Here is a 21,516-nt window from a genome sequence, read left to right as displayed (position 1 = left end):
AAAACCCAAAGGGCTTTTCCTAGAATCATCTTGCAAAATCATGATGGATTCTTAAATGACGTGGCTTCCTGTGGAAAAGTAGGTGCCCCTGGTGAGCCCTGTTGAGTGACTTGGCATGAGTCTTACTCATTTCCAGTTCTTCTCATTTTCTGCATCAGTCCCAGGCCCCTCGGCGGGGGAGGGGGTGAATTGCTAGTAAACACGTCCCAGATGTGCCGTGTGAGGCGAGCCAAGATGGTACGCGAGGTGGCTGCTTTTTGGAATAACAGTTTCTTTGGAAAAGCCTTCTTCTTTGGGCAGACGGGCTTCCCTGGTGGATCAGATGGTGAAGATTCTGTCTGCAATGCAAGAGACCTGCATTCAATCCCTGGATCAGGAAGATCCCCTGGAGAAGGGAATGGCAACCCACTCCAGCGTTCTTGCCTGGAGAATTCCATGGACAGAGGAGCCTGGTGAACTAGAGTCCATGGAGCGCAAAGAGTCGGACACGACTGAAGCGACTTACCGCACTCTTGCTCAAAAAGGGGATACGTGTTTTTTATAGCAAAGAGGGAAAATTCAGAAAATGAAAGACAAGGAAGAAAAGAAAGTAAAAAATAATAAAAGAAATGATCACTGTCCAATTACCCAGAGAAAACCAGATGCTGTATCTTGAGGCTGGTACTTGTTTCTATGCAGCCATAACAAACGACCACAAACTTGGCGGCTTTAAGCAATACCCATTTATCATGTTAGTTTCTGTCGATCAGAAGTTTCAGTGTGCTTGACTAGTTTCTTGGTTTAGGGTCTCAGGAGACGGACATCAAGGTATCGGCAGGGATGTTTTCCTTTCTGGAGGCTCTGGGGGAATGCATCTGCTTCCAGCTCGTTCAAAATTTGGCAGAATCCAGTTCCTTGCAGTGTGGGACTGTTTGCTTGCTGTCTGTCAGTTGGGAGTCCCTAACCTGTAGAGACCTCTCTCTGGTCATTGCATGTGGCCTCTACTTTTCAGAAGCAGCAATGGCATGAATTTTACTCATCGGATTTTACTCATCAGATTTTCTCTGACTTCCCTCCCATCATCTCTCTCCTGTCTTCCTCTTTTGTCCCATCTTTCTTCTACTTTCAGCCAGAGAATGTTCTCTGCTTTTAAGGGTTTATGTGATTAGACTAGGTCCACCCAGATAATCTAGGAAGGCCTCCTTATTTTAAGGTCTGAAACCTTAATCAAAAAGTCTCTTTTGCCAGGGAACATATTAATAATACCCTTACAAATTCCAGGCATAAGAGCAGAGACATCTTGGTTGGGGGGAGGGGGGTTTGGCGTTACTTGGCCCACTACTGTGTTTATGCTTTCCGTCTTTTCTCCAGGCATATTATCTTTGCAAAGAAATATTTGTAAAAGCGTGCAATACTGTTTGCTGGCAACTCAGTATCATTTCCTTCCCCCGGTCTATGCTTTCCTCTGCCCAGCAGGGGCTGGAAGCCAGGGAGCTACAGTTCTCAGAATCCCCGCCAGCCTAGGAGAGGAACTTGTATTGAGATCTGGCGAGAGGGAGAGAAGCATAAATCATGGCATTGTTCTCTCAGCAGCTGAGGGTAGGTATGTGTGCTTCGGCACATAGAAGATTCTGGAGCAGGCTTCAGGCGTTTTCTCTGTGTTGGGGCTGAAGGCTCAGGTGTCCTGCAGTTTCAGCAACTTCCTAGCACCTAAAAGCTTGCCGTGAACCCTACAGCCAGCCCTTCTACAGCTTTGTAAATACCTCATTCTCAGTACTAAATCCCTTTCTGCTTGAAATGCCTAGAATGGTTGCCACGTTCCTAGCGGACCGATTACAGGGATCTTGTTGACCCTAGCAATTTATAATCTGCTAGTTTTCACTTGGTGATAGATCACGAAGATAAACCTGTTCACAGGTCATTCAGTATTTTGAACGTATTTTTTAAAATCTGGGTTTGCATGTTAGCCTCTCAGTTGTGTCTGCCTCTGCGACCCCATGGATTGTAGGGGCATGCTAACCTATCCTGGGAATGTACCATATTTATGTAATCAATCCTCTGTTGTCAAACATTTAGGTTGTCTCCTGTCTTTCACTCTCAGAACCTGCACTGTCATTAGCCATGAAGCATCCTGCACTTCCAAGAGTATTTACATAGAATATATTATTGAAGTGTAATTTTTAGTTAAATAGCATTAGCTTTTGGAAAGCCTTTATGCCTATATGCAGATAAGTCATCTGTATTTTCTTTCCTATCTCCTCCTACCTCTCCAGCTATGCATTCTTGGTCTCCTTGGCTGCTTTCTTCTGATCCTTCTGACCTGCAGCCAGTGGAGAGCCCTGGGATCAGTCCTTGCCCCTCTTCTCTTTTTTATCTATATCTATTCCCTTGGCAGGGCTTCCCTGGTGGCTCAGATAGTAAAGAATCTGCCTGCAATGCAGGAGACCTGGGTTTGATCCCTCGGTCAGGAAGATCCCCTGGAGAAAGTAATGGCTACCCACTCCAGTGTTCTTGCCTGGAGAATCTTGCCATGGACAAGAGGAATCCGGTGGGGTCCATGGGGTCACAAAGAGTTGGACAGGACTGAGTGATTAACACACATACACATTCCCTTGGCAAATTAACGTACTCTCATGATATTTGTATGTTGGTGACACCTTTGTTTCTGTCTTAAGCCCAAGCCTTTCCCTTAAACTCCAAACCTGTGTATTCAAATTGCCTTCTTGGCATCTCTGCCTGGATGACTGATGGGAACATCAAAATCAGCATGTTCAAACTGAACTCCTGTTTCTGCCTCACAAACCTGCTTTCTCCACAGTCTCCTCATCCCAGGTCTAAGCACAACTCCTTCCGTAAGTTGCTCAGACCAGGGGACTGACAGCTTCCATCTCTTGGAGTCCTGGACCACCAGAAAAGAAGTTCAGACCCCTCACTTGCAGGATGCCATGGAGAAGATCCCAGCATTGTCCAGCCTTCTAAAAGCTCTCACCCGGCACAAGACGTGAGAGAAGCTGTCCTGGATATCCTAGACCAGACCAGCTATCAACCAAGGAGCCCCATAGGACACTCCATGTGGAGCAGAACTGCCCTGTTGAGCCAGATGTCAATCCCTGACCCTCAAAATTGTGAGATATAATAAAATGGGATTGTTTTAGACAATAAAGTTAGGCTATGGTTTTAAATTTTAACGTTAGATTTCAAAATTATTGTGTTAGGCTTGGAGACAAATGTTATACAGTAATAAATAACCAGAACACTTATTTACCTAAAATAAAAGCTTGTTTAAAACAAAAAAATTGTTTAGACAAAAAATCTATAGTCCTCCTTGACACCTCTTTTTTTTTTCTTTCTCATGCTCTTTGTCTAATCTGTGAGCAAATCTGTTGGTTCTAACTTCAAAATGCATCCATCTTCCAACCACTACTCAGCAGCTTCACCATTACCACCTGGTCCAAGCCACCATCCTCTCTCAGCTGGGTCATCGCAAGAGCCCCTCCTAACTGAACTCTCTGCTTCCCTTCCACTTGGTCTATCCTCAACAGCGGCCCGGGTGATTCTGTTAATACGCAAACCAGATCATATTTCTCCACTGCTTAGAACCTTCCAGTGGCTCCCATCTCCCTCAACATTCATATATGTGACCCACAAAACCTTGACGAATGCCTCCCCCTTGCTGCTTGGACCTCCTCTCCCCACTCTGCTGCTGCTTTTTTTTTTTTTTTTTTAAGTCTAACTCTTCTCTCCTTTTTTAAAGAAGTTATTTATTTTTGGCTGCACTGGATCATCATTGCTTTGTGTGGGTTTTCTCTAGTTGTAGTGAGAAGGGGCTACTCTCTAATTGTGGAGCACAGGCTTAGTTGCCCCAAGGCAACTAAGTTCAATCCAGGACTGGGGATCAAACCTGTGTCCCCTGCATTGGCAGGAGAATTCTTAAGCACTGGACCACCAGGGAAGTGGCCCACTCTGCTTTCTTAATCCACTCCAGCCCCTTGAGCCTTCTTGTTTCTCAACGATTCCAGGAAAGAGCCTTCCCCAGGAGTTCACATGACAGGTTTCCCCACCTCCTCAGGTTTTCGGTCAAATGTCTTCTCGTGATGCCTTTGGAAAGTGACAAACCCTAGTCACCTTGACACCCCTCTGTTTCTGCCTTACTTTTCTCTAGAGCTCTTATCATTACCATCTGGCAAATATATATAAATACAAAACTCATTTATTTTATTGTCTGTCTCCTTCATTAAAATTCAGGCTCTTTGAGAATGGGAAATTTCGTCTTGTTGGTTCACTGATGCATCCTATAAAAAAGTTCTGAGAATAGCAGGCACTGGATAAATATTTGTTGAATAAGTAAATGGAGTTGGTGTTTTTCTTTCAGTGGACTCTTTGGGAAGCACATTGTGGTTTACAATGTAGATCTCACTTCACCTCAAGACTGACAAGGAGGGTTGGTGCAGGGGTAAAGAACACCACCTCCCTGTGAACGCTTTGGTGCTGTAGTTTCTCATCTGCAATAACAATAACCATCTCAGAGGCTTGTTGTCAAAACTAAATAATTTAAGTAAATCGTTTTCATAGTACCTGGCACCTGTTCATCATTAAATAATTATGTTTGTTTATTGCTGCTTTATAGTAGGCAAATCTAAGGCTCAGAAAATTTAGGAATTTGCTCAAGGTTACATGGTAAGGGGAAGAGTGAGGTTTGAATTTAGGACTTTTGATTCACAACACTTTCTTTGTTTTCATGTTTATGAGTTTATTTATTTATTCAGCAAGGATTTATGTAGCATTACCATACACCAGGCACCGTTCTGAACCCTGCAGTTTTGCTTAGTTGCTAAGTTGTGTCCTGTTCTTTTGCTTGGCCCCATGGACTATTGCCTGCCAGTCTCCTCTGTCCGTGAGATTTTCCAGGCAACAGTACTAGAGAGTGTTGTCATTTCCTTCTCCAGGGGATCTCCCCGACCCAGGGATCGAACCTGTGTCTCCTGCATTGGCAGGCAGATTCTTTATCATTGAGCTACCCAGGAAGCCAGGTTCAAGATACTTTCTGCATCAAATAAAACTTATGTAATAATTAAGGGTGTGGGACTCTCCCTCAAAGCCCTGAGGCTAGAGAGATTGGGGAGTCTCTTGATTTCTGTCTGTTGTTTGAGTCCCTCCTTGAGTTTTGGCCAAGTTGTCACTTCTGTTTGAATCTCTCTGGGTTTGGGAAACTCACTGCCTCCAGGCTGCTGGTTCTAGAGAGAGGCATTCGGGCATCTGTGCAGTTTGTCATGCTGGGTGGGCAAGGTGGCAGGTAGTGTTAAGTGCCCACCAAACAGCCCTCCTCCCTGCCCTCCTTACTTATACAAGTCCAATTCTCTCCAGGGCAATGTGCCCAGCAAAAGCTAGACTCATGTTTCTTCACAATAACTGTGGGCCTTGTGACATAGTTCTGGTCAATAAGGTGGAAGTGGAGATAACTGTATGGTTTTCCTGAATAAAAGGGGGTAGGGATTTTTAGCAGGCAGCATGCCTTGCCCTTCACTCTTGCCCCTTTTCCTGACTGGAATATGGATGTGATGGCTGGAGGTTCAGCAGTCATCTTATGAACATGAGGAGGAAAGCAACGTGCTCAGACTGGAGGGAAGGAAAGTCTAGGTCATGGAGTGCAGTGTGGACATGGAACATCAGCCTCAAGTTGCTGTTATCACTGTGCTTCTCACTGTGTGAGGAAACTAAACCCTTTTTGGTTAAGCCTCTGAAATCAGTTTTCTGATACTTGCAGCCTAATGCAGTCCTAACCAACACACTGACCCAAACATTCTATAGTGGATGCTGTTCTTTAGGCTTGAGCAGCTTGGCCTTTAGTCCCATTTTACATGGCTCAAAAAGTTCCAAGGCTGTAGGAATTTGTTGCATTCCCTGGGAAGCAACAGGGGTTGATACTCCTGTGATGGATAAACACAAGCTACAAGAAATCCCAGCTGGACATTCCCTAGAGAGTCCTGCTGAGGTGGGGTCCTCCTCCCCTGGGCTCATCACCAGGATGTCCTAGAACAGGAGATCATGCCTAAGGAGCAAAATTTGAAAAAATGCATCTTGTTTTGGGCCTAGCAATTTCACTTCTAGGATTTTGTTTTTAAATAACAGTCGAAGAAATGAACAGCTATTTTTATAAGAGAATATTCATTCACCACAGCCCTATGTGTAACAGTGGAAACTAGAGAAAAATTAAAAACCCTACAGCAGAGAAATGGCTAAAGAAATTATGACGCATCATATTATGCTGTAGGATGTAACCCAGCGCAGTTGTGTTGTGGATGGCTATTTATTAAGGCGAGAAGTTATCGCTAAAAAATATAAATTTTGAGCATGCTCAGTAGAGTTCCAGTTTTGTTAAAACTACCTCTATATGGCCCCTTCTCCTTGACTCCAGCTCTCTCAGGATGCGCCCCAGCGGTAGCTGCTCCTATTATGCTTGGCTGCCACTGCTTACCCCACCAGAACTTGTGGCCTGGAGGACAGGGATCCTATCTTTCCTTCTTGGAGTCCCAGGGAATCACACCAGCCCCAGCACAGAGCAGGCCGACATAAACTTTTCTGGAATAAAAGAATGGAGAGCTGACAACCAGAGATTCGCTGCTACCCGCTGCTCCCAGGGAGGGTCTCGGTGTTTCCAGGTCCTGCTGACCTCTCCCTCTGCTTCTCTGCCTGGCCCAGTGACCACATTCAGGCGGTCTCCCAGGTCAGAGACTGCTGTCCCCACTCCTGGCTGTTTGTCAGCCTCACCTGGGCCTCACCCCACACCAGGGGAATGAGAAGCTCTGGGGTTGGGCCAGCCGTGTACATAAGGACCATGCAGTCTGCAGCCTCAGAGTGCTGCCCCGGAGATGCTGCGGGGAGTGGGGCTCAGTTATGATGCTGAAAGGGGATCTCAGCTGCTGCCAGCCATTGCCAGCCGTAAGGCTATCATCCCCACCCCATGTTGCTGCAAACAGGCAGTGTTTGGATGGCCCTGGAGGAGCAGCCATTCCCACTCCATGTGACGTGGTAGGAGTTCACCTGCGGGAACAGTCTCAGAGCTCAGATCACGCTCCTAGGCTTTCACTGGGTCCATTCACGTAGTCCTTACAGCCAGCTGTGAGTTGGGCATCACTACTACCATCTGCATCTCACAGAGGGGCTGACCCAGACACAGAGAAGTCAAATAGGCCTTTCTGGTCACATCCCTGCCCAGGGCTGAGGTGGGGTACCATCCCAGGCAGCCTGGGGCTGCCTGGGGGCAAAAGAGCCCTTTTGCCCTGCTGAGTGGGAGTTATGTTTCTAAGCACCTTCTACGTGCTCAGAACCCTCCCATATGCTGCCATTTCAGAAACTTGAAAGGAAGACAACATAGATAAAAATATAAGAGGAGCGAGAATAGCAAAGATGGCAGGCTCTTTTCCATGCTGCCTTCCCCAGATCAGTCTTGGGGTGGGGGCTCTTTCCGTATTTGTCCCCTCTGACTCTTGTCCCCTCTTTCCCATTCTTCTGGAAACCTCCCCTTTGTCCCCAAAGAACCCAAGCTCTCTTGAACGGAATTGCATTATTACCCAAGACTCATTGGCTTGGGCTGCCGGATGTGGGGCGGGCACCTACAGGATGAAACTGGGGCGATGGAGACAGATGGAGACCGGAGGGAGATTCGATTACCTGCTTCTCCCCAAAGCCGATCCGCCTAGTAATGATGTTAGGGCCCATTATTGATAGGCTTCCTCTTGGTTGCTGCTTGAAATTTGGTTTGTCTGTGACTTCTTATATCCACTGATGCTCGGAGATGGATGAGCCTGGACCGAGCTAGGAAGTTTCAGGAGGAGGGAGAAGGGAGGTGGCAGAAGATGAGTGCTGTGCAGACAGCTGGGGAGCAGGGAGTCAGCCAGGGTCAAGTCAGCTCAGGGCAAGGGGCATCTGGTGAGATGGGGGAGAGAAGATGGGTCTGGAAGGTGGAGTATAGGGGCATCCTGAGAAGGATGGTTTACATGTGGGCAGTAATAGGGAGCTATGGTAGGCACTGAAGCCAGGGAAGTGACTGAAGCCAGGTGAGTATGGTTTTGGAGAAGAGGAGAAAAGGAGTGTAGCAAAACTCAGAGGAGATGGACTTCTTTGGTGGTGCAGTGGGTAGGAATCCACCTACTGATGCAGGGGACACAGGTTCGATCCCTGGGGTGGGAAGATTCCACATGCTTGAAGCAACTAAGCCTGAGAGCCGCAATTGCTGAGCCCGTGCGTCCTACAGCCCATATCCCACAGCAAGAGAAGACATCAGAAAACGAAGCCTGTGCTGTACCACAACAAAGAATAGCCTCCACTCACCGCAACTAGAGAAAGCCCACACGTAACGGTGAAGACCCAGCGCAGCCAAAAATTTAAAAAATGTCAGACAAGAGAAGGATGGTGGGCATCTCTTGACTGTCCCTTGGAGGAGAGCAGAGGATGGAAACAGGGGTCCTCACCCCTGGTGAGTTGGGGGAGGGAAGGGGACTCACTAGGTTCCGACAGAGGCAAAATGTCAACAGAAATGTGGCAGACACGACAGACACTGCTCGAGACCCGCACTTGTGTTAGCTGTCAGTCCCCGAAGGAGGTCTGCAAGGGATCTTGTGTGTCAAAGCGAAAGTGGAGGCCTGGGAAGAGTGAGTCATTGCCGGGCTCCCTCAGTAGGGAGGAGGTCCAGCCCGGCCTATCTGATACCAGTGCCGTGTTCCTGTCTGATGCCAGGGCCGTGATCCTATCTGATGTCAAAGCCATGTTCCTCACTGAACCGTTCAGCCTTCCAGGGCTCAGGATACGCCTGTTCTTCCCCACTCCTCCCTGCACTTGCGCTCATAACAACAACGGTAACAGTCAACTAGCCACTACTTACCAATACCACACCTTATACACGACCTCTCCAGTCACCGTTGGGCTTGATGACCCTCATTTGACAAGTGAGGAAGTGAAGCTCGGGCAGGTCAAAGGCCTGACCAGACCGCACAGCAGATTCAAGCTGCCTGGTCCCCTTTAGCTCACCGTGCCCCATTCCTGGTTTCTGGCTCCTGAATTCCTGGGATTAGTAAGGAGGGGGAATTGGCAGAGCAGCTCAGAACGAGATGCTCTGCATGGAAACTTCTCTGAGCACCCTCAGGCCTTACTCCTGCCTGCACCATCTCTCTTTACAGCCCAGACTTCCATCTCTCCTAGCCTCCGCTTTGGCGGTTGTGGGGCAGGGACTGTGTGGCCGGGCTGGGGAGGGTCTGGGGTCCGTGGGCACGTGGGGGCGGTGTGGCCAGGCTGCAGCCCTGGGCTTCCCATCGCTGGTTGTACCAGGGAGGGGTGTGGTGAGTTGGGGGAGGGGAGGGGGCCCCAGAGAGTGGGAGCATGTCTCCACAGGAAGCCAAGAGTCTCAGAGGAGGACCGAGAATGACTGGGCCTCAGCCCGGTCCTAATCTCTCTGAACACACTCCCTTCCCTAAGGATTTTCCTTCAGAAAAATCTGTTTAATTTTCCCAGCTAGGAGACAACGAGTGGAAGATTTGGGGTGGAGTAAGGATGAGTGATGGGGAGGCCAGTGGAGCAAATGGAAAAGCCAGTGTCTGATGTACCTTCTATCCCCAAGAAGAAGCCAGGAATGCCAGCCATCTGACTGTGGACAGCAGAGCTCCTGACCGGCCATATGATCAAAACGTTTGGCTGCTGAGTGTCTCTGCTAGTTTATTTTGTTTTTCACGTGTGTTCTCAGAATAGGAGACCCCAAAGACAGAAACTGCATGTGTCCGGCACAGGAAATCTCACATTGGTGAACGTAATTATTGTGGTGGGGCGGACAGTGGCGGTGGTGGTCACCGTGGTGGATTCCATGGTGGGTGTGATGACGGTGGCCGTGTGGTGATGATGGGGGTGGTCACGATCACGGAAACCCTGAAATCAGGACGGGGGTGGGTGGGGAGGGGGCTGGAGGGTGAGCTTTGTGACCTGACACAGCTGGCTCCCATCCCTGTCTCAGCGTCCTTTAGCGGCCACTTGGGAAGTAAAGCCTCCCTGAATCTCACTTTCCTCATCGGGAAAACGGGGATCATTAGAGCTATTGGGGAAGATCAGGGGCCCGTGGGGTGGGCGCTGACTCCCTCCGTTCTGCTCCATCTCTGGGGGATCTCTGGTCCCTCTGTCTGCCCACAAACTTCCTCCAGTCATTCCAACTGGCTCGTCCCTTAATCACCACCTCAATTCCTTCCTTCAGAGCCCCACACATTCTAAAAAAGAAGTTTGCACACATCGCTGCTTCTTCCTGGCCTCCCACTCACTCCCCAACCCCTTCTTAGCAGCCTCCGGGTTCCCGACACTCTCAACGGAAATTGCTCTCGGAATGAGCAGAGTCCTCCTCCACGCCTCAGCCTCAACGTCTTGGAGGAAATTAACCCTACAATCCTCAAGGCTTCGAGAGAGCCTCTTCCCAGGATGGCTGGGCCTGCCTCTCCCTCCTCCCCACCACCTGGTGTGTGTTCTGCCTCCCTCTGTCCCCAAGGACCAGTGCTCTGATGGCATCTCCTGGCTTTGTTCATGTTCCTCCAGTGTTGCCTGGTGTGAGTCCAATCTGTGCACAAACAGCTCCCAAGTCCATGTCTCTGTTCTACAAGATCGCCTGGTTAGAACCCCACTTCTGGCCACTGTCTAGGCTTCTCTGCTGGATTCCCTCCAACGCAGTAAAGGAAGGCGTCCAGTGCCAAACTCACTGTGTTCTCCCCAGGTTTACCTGCCCTCTCCCCTTCCTATCACCCTCATCCTTTCCTATATATTTCCATCCACCCACGAGTCCTGTCAATTTCCCCCGGTCATGGTTCTTTTAAAATGAACAGGGGGTTTAATTTTATTTTCAAAACATTTAGACTTTGTTCAAAACATAAACTCAACATTTAACTTTGCCCTTTGAAAGTTTATAATCCTGATTAGCCAACACTCTTTGGTATTAAAGTCAATGCATTAGATAAATCCCAGATCCTTTTTTTTTTTTAAACTCAGAAACATAAATTCTGCTGTGATAATCCATAACATGCTAGTCTGTGTTGTGCAAACTGTTGACTTAAAAAAACACACACCTTTTTAATGCTGTTGCAAACATCTCAGAAGTTTCCTATACATCATGGTGCTTGATTTCAGAAACAGAAGACTAGGAAATGTGGATTAACCTTACTGCTGAAGGTAATTAGAGAAGAAAAAAATATATAAAAATGTAGTATGTATATATATATATATATATATACATATATATATATATATATATATAAATGTATGTATATATGGGCTTCCCTTATAGCTCAGTTGGTAAAGAATCTGCCTGCAATGCAGGAGACCTGGGTTCGATTCCAGGGTTGGGAAGATCGCCTGGAGAAGGAAATGGCAATCCACTCCAGTATTCTTGCCTGGAAAATCCCACGGACAGAGGAGCCTGGCGGTCTACAGTCCATGGGGTTGCAAGAGTCAGACACGACTTAGCAACTAAACCACCACCATATATATATACACGTGGGTATATATATATGAAAACACAAGACAACAACAGACTGTTTAAAGCATCTAAGTGCTAGTAAGATCAATAAGACCATAGAGAATTATTGGGCTGAGATGTGGAGATGAGGGGGGTGTTCCAGGTTTCAGAAATGCTTTTCCTTTGGGAAGGAAGGAAACATCTAAGATGCTGCAGGGTTGATCAATGCTTCTGAGTGCATCCTGGGTGGTAAGAGACAGGCCTATCAGGAGAAGTGTTTGGGGATCCCCCTTGCTTTAACTGGGGACCCTAAATGGCTGTATCTGAGGAGAAAGGATGAGCTGGGAGAAGACAAGTACTAACAGGGGTTGCAGCTCAGCTCGGACTCATCCTAGTTCCTAAAATTGGATTAAGGTGATCCAGGACTGCCAGTGCCTTCAGGCTCTTGTAAATCCTCTCTAGAAGAAGTTATCATCCTGGGGTTAGATAATTTCTACAAATGATTTTGCAAGGACAATGTCCAGGGCATACGCACACAAAACAAAATCTCACAAAAACCAAAAAAAACAAGACTCCTCTCAAAACCTAAAAACTGAAAATGAGACACATGATGAAACAATACAAATATATACTATATAAGAAAAACATATATAACAACCTCTCTAGATGTTGGAGTTACGCATGCAGATTTAAAATTCCCTGGTGGGAATTCCCTGGTGGTCCAGTAGTTAGGTCTTGACGCTTTCACTGCTGGGGCCCGAGTTAAAAACTTGGTAGAGGAACTCAGATCATGCAAGCCCCATGGTGTGGCAAAAAAAAAAAAAAAAAAAAATGCTTAGCATGATCAAGGAGATAAGACATAATTAAGAATTTGGCAGATTGGCAAGGATGTGGAGAAAAGGGAACCCTTGGCAAACTTGGTGGGAATGTAAATTGGTGTAGCCATTGTGGAAAACACTATGGAGACATTTCAAAAAATTAAAAATAGGACTACTATATTATCCAGCAATTCCACTCGTGGATATTTATCTGAAGAAAACAAAACACTGATTAGAAAGATATATGCACCCTTATGATCATTGCAACATTATTTACAATAGCCAAGATATGGAAGCAACTCAAGGGCCTGTTAGTAGATGAATGGGTAAAGAAAATGTGAGAGAGATATATAAAATGGAATATTACTCAGCCGTAAAAAAGAATAAAATCTGGGCATTTGTGACACCATGGATGGACCTAGAGTGCATTATGCTGAGTGAAATAAGTCAGACAAAGACAAATACTGCATGATTTCACTAGTGGAACCTAAAAAATTTAGCAAATGAACAAATAAACCAGAACTAGTTATAGATACAGAGAACAAAGAGGCCAGAGGTGAGGGAGTAGGGAAGGAAATAAATAGCTGAGGGGGATTAAGACATACAAACATCCAGTTACAAAATAAATGAATTATGGGTAAATGCAGTGTGGGGAATATAGTCAATATCTATGTAATATTTTTGTATGATGATGTGTCATAACTAAATTTTTCATGGTGATCATTTTGAAATGTATAGAAATACCAAATTGCTATGTTGTGTAACAGGAGCTAACTTAGTGTTGTAGGTCAATTATGCTTCAAAAGTAAACAAACTTATAGAAAAAGAGACCAGATTTGTGGTTAGCAGAGGCAGGGAGTGGGGTAGGTGGATTTGGATGTAGGCAGTCAAAAGGTACAAACTTTTAGTTATAAAACAAAGATGTATTAGGGATATAATGTATAACTTGATAAATGTATATAATTAACACTGCTATGTGTTATACATGAAAAGAGTAAATGTTATAAGTGTTATACATGTTAAGTAAGTGTTATACATGTTAAAAGAGTAAATGCTGGGAATTCATATCACACAAAAAATTTTTTTCTATTCTGTTAATTTTGCATTCATATGAGATGATGGATGTTCAGCAAACTTATTAAGATAATCATTTCATGATTTATGTAAGTCAAATCACTATGCTTTACACTTTAAACGCACACAGTGCTGCATGTCAATTATATCTCAATAAAACTGGAAAAAAAAAAGAATTTTGGCAGAGCATTGAAACTATTTTTTTCAAAATGGAAATTCTAAAACTGATACTAAGAATTCAAAGGATAGGTTTACAGCATACTAGACACAGCTGATAAAGAATTAGTTACGTAGAAGTTAGATGAGAAAAAACATCCAGAAAGAAGCATGGGAAGGTGAAAGGATAGAAAATATAGACGGCAGTCTACAAGACTAGAACAAACAGTGGAAAAGCCCCAGAGGCTAGGACAGAAGCAAGATACGAAGGGGTGATGGCTGAGAGCTTTCAAAAACTGATAAAAGACACCAATTCATTTATTCAGTACGCTCTGAGAGCCTAAATCAGGATAAGCAGAAGGAATATATACCGATGCCTATATGAGTAAAATGAAAGTACATTTTTATTATTAGATAAAACTAAAAGCTGAAAATCAAAAACAAGGAGAAGATCTTAAAAACAGAGAAAAGCAGTGCTCGCCTCGGCAGCACATATATTAAAATTGGAACAATACAGAGAAGATTACCAGGGTCTCTGTGCAAGGATGACATGCAAATTCATGAAGCGTTCCATATTGTTACTACCCAGCAAGCTCACTCCTAGGCATATACCCTGAGGAAACCAAAACTGAAAGAGACACATGTATCCCATTGTTCACTGCAGCACTATTTACAATAGCTTGAACATGGAAACAACCTAGATGTCCATTGACAGATGAATGGGTAAAGAAGTTTGGTACATATACACAATGGAATATTACTCAGCCATAAAAAGGAACACATTTGCATCAGTTCTAATGAGGTGGATGAACCTAGAACTTATTATACAGAGTGAAGTGAGTCAGAAAGAGAAAGATAAATACCATATTCTAACACATACATACTGAATCTAGAAAAATGGTACTGAAGAATTTATTTACAGGGCAACAACGGAGAAACAGACATAGGGAATAGACTTATGGACATGGGGAGAGGGGAGAAGAGGGTGAGATGTATGGCAAGAGTAACATAGAACCTGACATTACCGTATGTAAAATAGATAGCCAACGGAAATTTGCTGGCTCAGGAAACTCAAACAAGGGCTCTGTATCAACCTAGGAGAGTGGGGTGGGAAGGGAGATGGGAGGGAGTTTCAAAAGGGAGGGGACACATGTGTAGTTATGGCTGATTCATGCTGAGGTTTGACAGAAAACAGCAAAATTCTGTAAAGCAATTATCCTTCAATAAAAAATAAATTAATTTTTAAAAAAACAGAGAAAAGCAGAGATGACCTTCAAAGAGATAACAGATTGGATGTACAACTGATTTCTTAATGGAAAAGAGCAGAGGCCAAAAGACAGTGGGATTCTTTAGAGGGCTGATGGAAAATAACCACCAACTTATTTTTCAATACCCAGAAAAAAAATTCAAGTAAAGAAGAAATAAATACATTTCAGTCTAATAAAAATCATAAGAATTAGTCACCAGTGGGCCCACATTAATAGAATATTTTAGGGCAGAAGAAAATAATCCCAAATGGGAGGTCAGAGATGCAGAAAGGAATTAAGACCAATGAAAAATTACAAATATGTGAGTAAATATCAAATAATACTGGTTGTATAGAAAAATAATATGATAGTGTTTGTGGGAGTTAAAGCCCCAAGATCTTTGCCTGTATTTTAGGGGAAGAGAGTAAAAGAATCAGTTAGTATTAGGATTTGTTAAGAATGCATGCTGTATTCTCTGGGTAACCACTACGACGTTGTAAAAGAGTAAATAACTTTACAAAATAATAGAGGAAGGTAACTGAATGAAATAACAGATGCAAAGAAAGGAGAGAGGAAGAAATAGAGTAGACAGAACATATAGAAGGCAAGATAAAAAAAAGAAAAAAAAGATTTTAAACCTAAATATAAAGATAATTTTATTATATGTAAAATTTTCCTATTAAAAGGCAAAGACTTTCAGACTTATTTTGGATAAGAACAACATTCAGCCATACGCTGCTTACATAGAGTTACCTGAAATACAGACAAAGAAAAAGGATGAGAAAAGGTATAACATATAACACTAACAAAAGCAAAAGGCTAGTGTAGCTATGTCAAAATAAGACTAGATTTTAAAACATTACTAAGTATAAAGAGTTACTTCATATGATATAAAGCTGAATTCACTGTTGTTGTTTAGTCACTAAGTCACATCCAACTCTTTTGTGACTGCTACTGCTAAGTCACTTCAGTCGTGTCCGACTCTGTGTGACCCCATCCCTGGGATTCTCCAGGCAAGAACACTGGAGTGGGTTGCCATTTCCTTCTCCAATGCATAAAAGTGGAAAGTGAAAGTGAAGTCGCTCAGTCATGTCTGACTCTTCGTGACCCCATGGACTGCAGCCTACCAGGCTCCTCCGTCCATGGGATTTTCCAGGCAAGAGTACTGGAGTGGGGTGCCATTGCCTTCTCCCTTTTGTGACTAGGAAGATATAATAACTACATTTGTATGCACTTGATAACTTGGCATCAAAACATAAAGTAAAAACTGGTAGAACCAATTATTATACTTTAGATTCCTTCTCTGCCTTCCTGGGGTCACAGAAGCTAATCATTTCAGCAGTCAATGTCCTCTCTCAGAAATATCCTACCTAGGACTTGCTTGGTGGTCCAGTGGTTAAGACTCTGAACTTTTAAGGCAGGGAGGCGTGGGTTCGATCCTTGGTGGAGAGACTAAGATCCTACATGCCTGCTGCATGATGCAGCCAAAGAAAAAGAAAGAAATATTCTACCTAGTTCACTTATGGAGTCACTTTTAGACAGGGAGCCGTCTTGGCTAACTCATCTCATTTGTATGTGAAGAATGTGTGTTGCAGATACAATCAGTGCCTTGCCCCATCTTACAGGTACTCACCGTTTTCCTACACAGCTACCTGGTAGCTTCCAACTGTAAGCACCTGAGACTATACCTGAGGACTTTTTCTGGCTGTAAAGCCTGCTCCTGCATGTGGAGCATTCCAAAAGTGCCAGAGAATTAATGCTCCCAGGAGCTACCCCTCAAACAATGACTGGTGTGAGTCAGTGGATAAATACTCCCAGCTTCTTTGCCCTTTAAGGATTAACTCAGAAGTGTGTGTTCTCTACTGTCTCTCAGAGATTTCCAACAAGACTGATCTTCAGTTGCCCACAGGGGTAACTGGCTTGATGTAACACATATTTTTTTTTGTTATCCTCCTTTTCCTGCCTGATTTCTCCATTCCCCTACTGTTTATCTTTGAGATCATCTCCCAGATAAACTGTTTGCAAATCCTTTGTCTTCTCCCTCTCTCTCTCTCTCTTTTTTTTTTTTCCTGCTCTGAGTGGCATGTGGGATCTTAGTTCACTGGCCAGAGATCGAACCCGTGCCCCCTGCAGTGGAAGCACGGACTCCTAACCACAGGACCACCAGGGAATTCTCCCAAGTCCTTTTCCTAGGGTCTACTTCCAAGAGAACCCAAACTCAGGTAACATCCCTGGTTTTAATGCTACGGACATGGCCAATCCCTGCAACGTGGCTTGGCTCTGAGGTGGTCTCCATTCTCTCACCCATTCCCTTGATCCTGTTCTCATCCATGACATCATGTGTGTCTTTCTTGAGGAATGTTCAGACCACAGTTTCCTGCCCCTTTAATTTCCCTCCCATTGCTTCTCCACAGGCAGCCTCAGGAAACTTGCTATGAAGCAGAGAGCTCACCACTGCCCACCTTCTACTCTGATATCTTCAGTGGCTTCCTATTGCCTATAGCAGAAAATCCTAACCCTCAACTGACATTCAAAGTCCTCTGTGCCCTAGTCTCAATTCACCTTTCAACCCCTCCCCATTCTCCACTGCTTTCTCCCCAAAGTCTGTGCTCATTTCTCATCGACCTTCACTCCTGGGCACCAGTCCTCGTGGCCCATCATTTCCTATTATGCCCTCCCCAACTTTCAGAAGTCACAGGTCCATGGAAGTAGAAGTGTTAATCCCTCAGTCATGTCTGACTCTTTGTGATCCCATGGACTGTAGTTCACCAGGCTCCTCTGTCCATGGAATTCTCCAGACAAGGATACTGGATTGGGTAGCCACTCCCTTTCTCCAGGGGATCTTTCTGACCCAGGGATCGAACCCAGGTCTCCTGCATTGCAGGCAAATTCTTAACTGTCTTAGCCACCAGTCCATGAGCCACCTTCTAAGCCTCTGCTCAAATGACACCCCTGTGAAGCCTTTGCATTAGTCTCACTTTAGTCTTTGACACTCCCATAGTGCCTCAGACTTGGTGACTGCTGGTGGAATATTGAACAGATGACACTGATATTCTCAAGAGGGAGAACGCCTGGGTTCCCCTCATTGGATTGCCTATAAGACAAATGTGCATGGAATCTTGGGCCAGTCCCTCATCCTCCGTGGCTCTTAGTTACTACAACCACACAGTTAAGCACTTTCGACTAGAATCAGTGTATATCCAATGAAGGACGGGGTGCATTTTTCACTGTGCAGATTGCCTTGTGCACTGTGGGACATTTAGCATCTCTATCCCACAGCACCCAATGCTGAACCACCCCTAATAATTGTTAGTGAAAAAGACTATTATGTTTTTGAATACTCTAGAGCATCTCCACCAGACCGGGTGATCCTTTAGGATCTTCTAAGCTCAGATACTCTTTGGTTGCTGTGAAGAGAACTCGGTAACCAGGAACCATGCAGAGGTCTGGGCAGTGGGTCAATGATGGGGGAAAAGCTGGAACCAGACTGGAGACAATGCTCAGGCCATGTCCTGGCACCTGAGGACAGAACTGGGGTCCAGCATTCCAGCCTTCAAAGGGGCACAAACTCCTTGCCTGCTCGGGCTGGCCTCCCGATCTGAGGGGTTTCAGTCTTCCCTGATGTGCTGGCGTCCAGACAGTAGGTGATGCTCCCAATAAAGAATGGGTCACCCGCAGGACTCTATGCGGTCGACAGGGCCAGGACTCGGTTCGGGCTTGGCTGGCATCATGGGCTATCAGTGTGCCTGGAACAGCAAGTGAAAAAGTCAGTGTTCTTACACAGGCCATCATAGGAGGTTGGGTGGGGTGAACGGGGGCCAGCTGTGACGTGGGGAGTAGAAGAGGGCTAGAGACCAGTGTGGGCAGTGACTATGGCTGTAACAGCAGCACCCCTACTGGGGGAGCTGCAGACACATTGAATTGTCTAGACTGGATGGTGGGGGCAGGGTGGAGGCAGAGAAAGGTTGCCATGTTAGTGGGAGACGAGAGGTGGAAAGGATGGCTGAGACAGCTGCAGGAAAGCCTTTCCTCAGAAGGAGCGCGTGGCTGGGGCTCTGAGGAGAGTTGCCCAATGTTGAGAGCTCAGGGTGAGTTTTCAGGAGGTTCTGGGAATGGCTCCATTCATTGATTCACTGAGTTATCCATTCAACAAGCATCTCTGGGGCTGGAATGAGACCACCCCAACCTCATACGTGTTCTGGGATCATAGTTCATCCGGTGTGAGGTGTCAGGGCTTTGGTGACTGATAAAGGAAGAACGTGGAAGGAGAAGAATTTGTCAATATTTATCCAACTGGGACCAGGCAAGAGTGCTCTGAACGGGGGCGACTGGCCTCAAGAGGGTGAGGGAGGAGGAGAGCTGGAAAGGTACCATGGCCCCTGATCTCATGCACACAACCATCATAGCCTCTAACTAATCTGCAGAGGAATGGAGGCCCATTCTTGAGTTCAAAAGGGCATTGCTTCAGGCTCACCCAGCTCAAACAGCCCTGAGAATCTCCAGTTGTCTCTGGTTGCGAGGTCTGCAGTCTTCAGATCTCAGGGGGAGAATGCCAGAGTGGAAGGCAGCCACTGTGGCCACCATGGTCCTTCTGACCACAACCCCTGTCCCCACAGTAACACATCCATCAGTTTGCTGCAAGTCTTTCGACACAGCCAGCCTCCTGGGATCTGCTCACCCTTGGGTCAACTGATAAAACCAAGATTTTGGACTTTCCACACTAAGGACCAATTCTTGGTGACTCCACTAGGCATTCAGGAAAGTTAGCTAATATTTTCTGAGTACTTGTTCTGTGGCTGACACTGCACTCAGCAATTCAGAGATATTAACTCAATTAATCGTCACATTAACCTGGGAGTAGGTACCATTGTTAGATCCATTTTACAGATGGGAAAACAGAGGTATGGGTAACTGGGTAACTTGCCTATAGTCTCCCAGGTGATTACTGGCAAACTGGGGCTCTAATCCAGGCATGCTGGCTCCAGACGCTCCAGAAGACTGGCAACAGGCTGCCTGAAGCAGACTGCACTCCCACCCCAACCATCCAAAGTTTAGGATGGCCGGATTGGGACCTCCCCCCCAAAACCTGCAGTCAATTTCTGGTCATACCACGAATTAGCTGTGTGACCTGAAACACGTCACTCACTCTCCCTGAATCCCCATTTTCTCCCTGGTTGAATGAAGGGGTTGAACTGCATGATCTGGAGCTCGTTCCAGCTCTGACATTTTAAGAGGTTTCATCGGGCTAAAATAAGCAGCAGGAGGCACGCTGCGGTTGGTAAAGGGCAGCCTGGGATGTGCGTGCGTGGAGGCCGGGAGGCTGCCGTGGTGAGGGGGCGTAGAGGGCTAATTGTGAGTGTGTGAGCTCAGCTGGGGGTCACTTTCTCCGTTTCATGCCCACAGCTGGCAGTGAGTCACTGACGGGTCATCAGCCACGACAGGGCTGCCAGAGACAGGGCAGACGCTGCACATAGATGAAAGACCCATCCAACCCGATCCCAGCCTTGGGAGCCCCAGAGGGCTGCATGCTCCTCCCAATTCCTGTCTAGCTGCTACTGCACCCTGCTAGGAGATGCTCCATCTCTGTCTCCCTGAGCAGAGTGCCCCTTCCCATCCCAGCTTGGCCAGCCATGGCCCCGGCGCTGGGTGCCTTCTGTGTGGCAGGGGTGGGATAGTGGCAGGTAACACATGGTCCCTGCTCTTAGGAAGCCCACAGGGGTGGGGGGAGCATCTAGGCACAGGCTGGGCACAAGTCTCAGGCTTCTGAACTTGCCAGGGTAGGGGACTCAGGGTCAAGGTGCTGCCCTCTGGCCACCCCCAGACTCTGCAGACCAGGTCATTGGCCATGGGTCAGGTTCCTCCTTCCCAATCCCACACTCCACTCTGAGGAGGAAGCTGTTGGAGGGGCCCTCAACCTCAGGATAGATTCCTGCCGAGGGGTCATCCTTTGGGAAAGTGGCCCAAAGCGGGTTCCGGACAGTGGCCTCCCTGGGAAAGCTGGGAGATGAGGAGTCAAGGGTGAGCTGCTCCCAAGACGCCTCTCTCCCGGCCCCACCATATCATTCAGCACCGCATGTATGGCACTGCTGGAAGGAATAAACGTGCACTTTCTTCCGCATGCACGTGTGTGCACGCATCTGTGCCTTCTGCAGACCCTTGTCAGTACAGACCAGCTGCATGTGTGTGCGTGTGTGTGGCAGGCACTTGCCTGTCTGTGTGTGAGGAGTGTGAGCCTGAGTGAGTTGTCCTTGTCATTGGCTGGCACCACTCTTTGCCATTGGTAACACTGTCACTCACGGGAGCCAGGTCACCAGAGACTTGGAAGAGGCCCCCCCCCGACCAGCCTTGCCCAACAGCCACGACCCGTGGCCCATTTGCCCTGCCCATCCCTCCCTGCATGTGGGCTCCTCATTCACCACCCCACCCCCTCACACTGCTGACCAGGCAGCCGGGCAGGACCCCCTCCTCAGTCTTTTACTCTGCCCACGGCATCTTTGCCACTGGAGCCACCACCTGGCTCCCTCCTCACCTCCTCACTTCTCCTGTCATCCCCTCCTCATCTGTTCAGACTCAGCATAGACATGGACTCCTCCTACAGGAAGCCCTCCCAAATCTTCCTCTGTGCTCTCAGACTGTAGAACCTGAGACCGCACAGCCCACGTGGAATTTATTATAGGGTTTTTAGAGACTAAAACTCAATACATCTTTTTAAATGAATGATCTCTATGGGCTCCATATTTTTTATCTGTAAAATGAAAATAAT

The 21,516-nt window shown here is 46.4% G+C and overlaps 1 non-coding gene across 1 annotated transcript; it reads left to right on the top strand.

The window, feature by feature from the left end:
• The first annotated feature begins 13,979 nt into the window (after positions 1-13,979).
• LOC133060089 (U6 spliceosomal RNA) lies at positions 13,980-14,086 on the top strand. The gene has a single exon (XR_009693751.1). It is a non-coding gene; the product is annotated as a U6 spliceosomal RNA (small nuclear RNA).
• Positions 14,087-21,516: the final 7,430 nt, after the last annotated feature.

Source organism: Dama dama, chromosome 7, assembly GCF_033118175.1.
Source record: "Dama dama isolate Ldn47 chromosome 7, ASM3311817v1, whole genome shotgun sequence".
Lineage (NCBI taxonomy): Eukaryota > Metazoa > Chordata > Mammalia > Artiodactyla > Cervidae > Dama > Dama dama.
Note: the sequence above shows the minus strand (reverse complement) of the source record. Positions and strands in the feature narration are given on the sequence as shown.